General features: G+C 46.4%; 1 protein-coding gene across 1 annotated transcript in view; it reads right to left on the bottom strand.

Annotated features, from left to right (window-relative positions):
• Nucleotides 1-4,864, bottom strand: part of XRCC5 (X-ray repair cross complementing 5) — an 80,742-nt gene extending 75,878 nt beyond the window's left edge. The window contains exon 1 of the mRNA XM_075070318.1: nt 4,750-4,864. The gene's annotated coding sequence lies outside the window, so the exon portion shown is untranslated. The remainder of the gene's footprint in view (nt 1-4,749) is intronic.
• Nucleotides 4,865-6,538: the final 1,674 nt, after the last annotated feature.

The following is a 6,538-nucleotide window of genomic DNA, read 5'->3' as shown; positions in this document are numbered from 1 at the left end:
GGCTGAAAGAATTGGGTTTGTTTAGTTGGGAAAAGAGAAGATGGAGAGGGGACATGATAGCAGTTTTCAGGTATCTAAAAGGGTGTCACAAGGAGGAGGGAGAAAACTTGTTCACCTTAGCCTCTAAGGACAGAACAAGAAGCAATGGGCTTAAACTGCAGCAAGGGGGTTTAGGTTGGACATTAGGAAAAAGTTCCTAACTGTCAGGGTGGTTGGACACTGGAACAAATTGCCTAGGGAGGTTGTGGAATCTCCATCTCTGGAGATATTTAAGAGTAGGTTAGATAAATATCTATCCAGGATGGTCTACACGGTATTTGGTCCTGCCATGAGGGCACGGGACTGGACTTGATGACCTCTTGAGGTCCCTTCCAGTCCTAGAATCTATGAATCTATGAAGACCTAGGATTTGTTGCCTCTAAATCATCCAAGACAGATGGCTATCCAGTCTCTTTTTGCAAACCTCCAGTGAAGATTTCATTACTTCCCTACGCAGTTTGTTCTCTTGTCCTACTGTTCTTACAGTTAGGAAGTTTTTCCTGAGAATTAATATAAATCTGCTATGCTGTAGTTTGATTCCATTGCCTCTTGCCCTGCTCCCTGTGGCAAGAGAGAACAATTCTTTCCCATCTTTCTTATGGCAGCATTTCAAGTATTTGAAGACCACTATCATGTCCCCGCTTAATCTCCTCTTTCCCAATCTAAACATACCCAGTTACTTCCACCGTTGCTCCGATGGTTTGCATTCCATCCCTGTAGTCATCTTTGTTGCTCGCCTCTGGATCCTTTCCAGTTTCTCTATATCCTTTCCATATAGCAGTTATCAAAATCGGACACAGTACTCCAGCTGAGGCCTAAGTAGTGCTGAGTAGAGTGGTACTATCACCTCCCATGACTTGCACGCTATACCTCTGGTTAATGCAACCCAAAATTGAATTTACTTTTTTTGCAACAGCATCGCATTGTTGACTCATGTTGAGGTGGGGTAGATTCATATCCAGGCTTGCCACAAACTAAATTTTCCTGTAGACAAACCCTCAAGGAGTGGTCAGTACCAGATGCTTCAGCAGAAGGTACAAGGAATCCTGAAGCAGACTGTAATAAAATAATCTGACCATAGGAGAAGTTTCTTCCTAACCCTATCAATTATCAACTGGCTTACCATGAAGCATGAGTTTATTATCCCTTATGAAAGCTGTTTTTAATAATGTTGAGTAAATTTTTAAAAAATACTCAGTAAAATTTTTAAAAGGACCTATGTGACTTGGGAGGCCTAGGTTCTATTTTCAAAAGCACAAGGTTTTTCTCATCTTGTTAGCGCTTCTGATTTATCTTTGCACAATGAACAACCATTTTAATTGAGCTATTCAGAATGATGCTAGGTCCATTTCTTGAGTGGTAACACAGTTAATTTAGAATCCAACAATGTGTATGAACATATCAAATTATTCTTCCCAGTTTTGGAAGAAATATTACTTTGGACCTATTAATATTTAATCTGCCAGTGTGTTGCCCATTCAATTAGCTTTGTTAGGTCCCTCTGAAGTTCCTCAGTCTCCACTTGTCTTGATTAACTTAAATAATTGTGTCATCTGGATGAACAATGTCAGAAGATTAATTCAACAAAGGAGCTACATGGGCAAATCATCCATTTGTTATGCCCTTAAGTGGCATTTGCAAAGAAAGTGACAAAAGGCCAGCTTTCATTTTCAGCCACAGGCTGAACCAAGGATTTTTAAGTGCTCATCAATAGCTTGTCCAGTGGGCAGCATGTAATTAAAATTACACAGCCTAGAACAAAAGTGTTTGGTTTTGCTGGGCTGCTGGTAAATAGCACTTTTTCTAGCTTGGCGTTGGTCATCTTTTTTCTGAAAGGAATGTTCACCTGAATGTACACCTAACATGACATTTCCTGCCATCACACTGTTTATCCAGCTTTTCTATTATACCACTTCCCCCGACCCTGTGTCCACCTGCTCTATTTAGATAGTAATGTTATCCCTTTTGATCCAAGTGGCTAATCTAAGTTCGGGGCCTTTCATGCTGTTCTACTTGGGAGGAGAAATTGATGGACTCAGATACCTTTGATTCAATCTTGTTTATTTACAAATAATGTAAGTCCTGTTTCTCCAAACATAGAAGGAACCAAAAATCAGCAAACAGCTTCCTTGCTCATAGCATCAAACTCTTTCAGCCAGCACTCTTGTGCAAAACTTTTCTCTAGCCTTATCCCAGAGCCATCCACCATGCTTCCAGGCTGTATCTGCTTGGCTTTCGTTCTGCTTCTCTCTGTATCTTTCCCTGTGCTGTCTCTCTCAAACAGATAGATACTCATATGCTGACCAAAATAGTTCCACCAGTTAAAGCTCTAGTCTTGGCATCTGAATCCTCTTGGATTCAGCTTTTACTCAGCTTTTCTATGTGCCTCTGTTTTGGGGTGTTACTGCTATTGTTTCAGACATCTGATTACAAGGTTTCTTTACATTTATTCCAAATGTAAGGTAGCGGCATGCCTGGCCATAACAAACCTTAACCCAACCCATAAGAGCAAGCACTTCAGGCCAAGGACTATGTGTTTTTACAATGCTTAGCAGATAGGGCCCTGTTCTTGGTTGACCCATAAGCACTACAGTAATAAACATGATTAATAATAATGAATGGCCAAGTAACGGAATTGGAAGGATGATCTGGGTATTAAAGCACAGGATGAGAGTCAACAGATATGGGTCATAGTCCCTGACCTGCTGATGATTTGCTGTGTTAACCTGGCTAAGTCAATTCTTTGGCATCAACTTTAACTCCTGGTTCTCTTAGGGATACTGCAAAACTTCATTAACGTTTTCAGAGCACTTTGAGATCCTCCACTGGAAGTGAAAAGTTTATTACTCATCTTTTGCTTCTATTTCCAGGTAATACTGCAAAACTATTTTAAGTAACACTGAAATATTATAGCCAATAAGAATAGAGAAAATAATCAAACGCTATACATTTAGAGAGATTTATTAAACTGATAGACAGCCTTGACTGTAGAACAACACAGGACTTCAATTTCTGGCGTTTGTAGCAGCAGTTGTTAAGTGGTGAGGTGAGGAAACGTATGGATCATGTTTGGTCATGTCTACTTAATATAAAACTATGTTACAACTTGAGTACAAAGATACTCAGATACCACTGTTTACCTGGGTTTATACACCAGTCTCTGGTAGCTGTCACTAGCTAGATCTACTTTCTCCATGAGAGGAGACTGTAACAAATCTAACACTCCCAAAAATTGCTGGGAAATGATCTCACTTTAAGTTTGCCAAAAATAAGTTTTTATCCTCATGTTTTTGGGGCTTCTGAGAGAGTGGAGCAGAAAGAAGCAGCAGAAATGTTTTGAAATGTTCTTTTGCTGTTGCTCTCTTTTTTATGGAAAAGGTATAAAACGACACTTGAAAAACGACATTTTGTACCTACTATTGTAATAAGTTGTATTTAACTTTACTGAAAGTGAAAGATTAAAGAAAAACCCTTTTTGTTCAGTTTACTTGTGCACTTAACAGCACTTTGTGTATAGTCAACTGCACTTCCTGCCTCATGCACCAGCATGAGATTATTCTTGTGCAGTGCTCTGCAGGCAACCTCACTTGCATAAGGTGTTTGCCAGTACAAGTAACCAGAAAGAAAACTGAAAAAGAGGCACATGCACAAAGAAAACGCAGAAGAAGGAGGGGAGAGAGTTAAACACCTTTTGCGTGGACCTGAGAGCAACACCAAATACCCCCCTCAGTATCAGCAAGAAACTTCCCCCTTTTTACTAGTTGTCCAAAGACATTTTTTCCAAAATTCAGGTCTTTCTATTTAAAAGGGAATGTCTGTGAGAACTCTGTTTTCAAACAATTTATTTCAAAAAAAGTCAAGCTGATAGCATATCTTTAAGGAATTTAATCTGCCAGAGATGCATAAGGACAATTCTTTCAATGATCTTTGTGTGTGTGTGTGTGTCATTTGCAGTGTTGTTCTAACCTTGTTGGGCCCAGGATATTAGAGAGACAAGGTGGGTGAAGTCATATCTTTCACTGAATCAACTTCGGTTGGTGAAAGAGACAAGCTTTTGAGCTTGCACAGAGCTCTCTTTCATCAATAAAAACTGGTCCAATAAAAGATATGACCTCACCCATCTTGTCTCTTTTTTATTGTCCATTACTAAGCTTTGTGCACTCTTCCTCTGCACTATCTAGTGCTGCCACTGTCAGAGACAGGCTCCTACACTGGATGGCAGCAGAGTCCGGCGGCACCTTAGGGACTAACAGACGTACTGGAGCATGAGCTTTGGTGGGTAAATACCCACTTTGCCAGATGCATGTAGGGGAAATTTCCACTACATGCATCCGATGAAGTGGGTATTCACCCAGGAAAGCTCATGCTCCAAAACGTATGTCAGTCTACACGGGGCCACGGCTACCGCTCTGGTACATCGCATGGATCACTCACCCGGGCCACGTCTGAAAGGTGCTTACACTGGCAGAGGGCGGCACCGCCGGGGGGGGGGACAGAGAGTCCACCGGCCGGGCAGAGGCGGCTCCCCGGGGGGGGTCACCGGCCGGGCAGCAGCAAGAGTCGGGGCCAGCTCTCGGAAGCGCAGACAGGCCCACCGCGGCCTCCTCGAGCAAGCGCTGCGGGGCGGCCGAACCCCTGAGCCACCCTCACCGAGCGGAGCCCGACGCCTTATGCGACCGGGGGACCCCGCCCCCGCCGCCGCCCTTACACCTTGCCGCCTCCCGCGCCATTTCGCGCCCCGACCGAACGCTGGTCCTCGCCTGCTCACGTCCGGCCGGCAACGGCCCCGCCGCGGCTCGCGTTCCGCCGAGCCTGAGGGGAAGCCGCGGCCGCGCGCGACAGCGCCACTGGCGAGCGCGCCGCGCACGGGCTGCAGCCGGGCTAGGCTGGGCGGTGGAGAGAGGGGAGGGGAGGCGAGAAGGCGATGGATGGAGTGGGGAGGGAAGGGCGTAGATCAGGGCTGGGCAAACTTTTTGGCCCAAGGAGGGACACATTGGGGTATGGCAAATGTAGGGTGGACCTGAATGCTCAGGAAAGTGGGGTGGGAGTCAGGGGTGTGGGGCTCTGGGTGCTGAGAGGGTGGGACCAGGGTTTGGCGGAAAGAGGGAGATCAGGGCTGGGGCAGAGGGCTGGGGCACAGGAGGGGGTGAGGGCTCCGGCTGGGGGTACAGGGTCTGGGTTGGGGTGCAGGACAGTGCTCCAGGCTGGGATCGAGAGGGTGGGAGGGAGATCAGGGCTGGGGCAGAGGGCTGGGGCACAGGAGAGAGTGAGGACTCCAGCTGGGGGTACAGGGTCTGGGTTGGGGTGCAGAAGGGTGCTCCAGGCTGGGATCGAGGGGTTCAGAGGGTAGGAGGGGGATCAGGGCTGAGGCAGGGGGTTGGGGCATGGGAGAGTGTTAGGGGTGCAGGCTCCAGGCAGCGCTTACCTCAAGCAGCTCCCAGAAGCGGCAGCATGTCCCCTCTCCGGCTCCTAAACGGAGGTGCGGCCAGGTGGTTCTGTGCCCTGCCCTGTCCGCAGGCACTACACCTGCAGCTCCCATTGGCCACAGTTGCTGGCCAATGGGAGCTATGGGGGCAGCACTTGGGGCGGTGGCAGCATCCACAGCCCCCTGGCTGTCTCTGTGCCTAGGAGCCAGAGCGGGGCATGCTGCTGCTTCTGGGAGCCGCGCGGAGCAGGGCAAGCCCCCAGACCCCATTCCTCAGCAGCAGCTCAAAGGCTGCATTAAAATATCGGATGGGCCAGATAGTTTGCCCACCCTGGAGTAGAGGGAAAGAGAGAGAGGAGAAGGGGATGGATGGATGGGGGAAGGTGTAGGAGAAGAGGAGAGGAGAAAGGGAGGATGGACGGGGGGGTATGATGTTACAGCCTATATGATTTTATAAAAATAAACTAATGAGTGAATATAAGGTAACTGGAATATGCTTCATGCAAAAGGTCTCTTGCAAGGTATCATTACAAAGCTTATAATCTACTGAGCGTGATTATACTATTTGTATAAATGTAACACTCTTGTATCTGAAACTATAAATATGAAATATAATTCTGAGGGGCTATTATAATTATGCAAAGTGTGGGCCATTAATGGTGGTTTGCAATCTTGATGACTCACATTAACAAGGACAATTGACTGGATGGCTCCTTTGCAGGCTGGCCTTCTTGTGACTCAGGCTGGGAGGAATGAAGGCTTGAAGTCTTGCAGGGACACGTGATCATGTCACCTGAACTGGAATCCATCTTTAACCTGGTGCCTTTCCATTGAGAAGGAAGGGGTGGGAACCCAGAGGGGGACAAAAGGAGTCCCACTTTATGCAAAAGATATATAAAGGGGTGTAACAGAACAAAGGAAGAAGAGGAGCCATCATGAAGAATCCCCTAGCTATCACCTGAGCTGGAACAAGAGCTGTACCAGGAGAAAAAATTGTGCCCAGGCCTGGAAGGTGTCCAGTCTGAGGAAAAACTTATTGAAGCATCTCTGAGGGTGAGATTGTCTGAATTCAGT

The sequence above is a fragment of the Chelonoidis abingdonii genome, chromosome 10 (assembly GCF_003597395.2).
Source record: "Chelonoidis abingdonii isolate Lonesome George chromosome 10, CheloAbing_2.0, whole genome shotgun sequence".
NCBI classification, from domain to species: domain Eukaryota; kingdom Metazoa; phylum Chordata; order Testudines; family Testudinidae; genus Chelonoidis; species Chelonoidis abingdonii.
The sequence above is the reverse complement of the archived record's forward strand: the minus strand, read 5'-3'. Positions and strand labels throughout refer to the sequence as shown.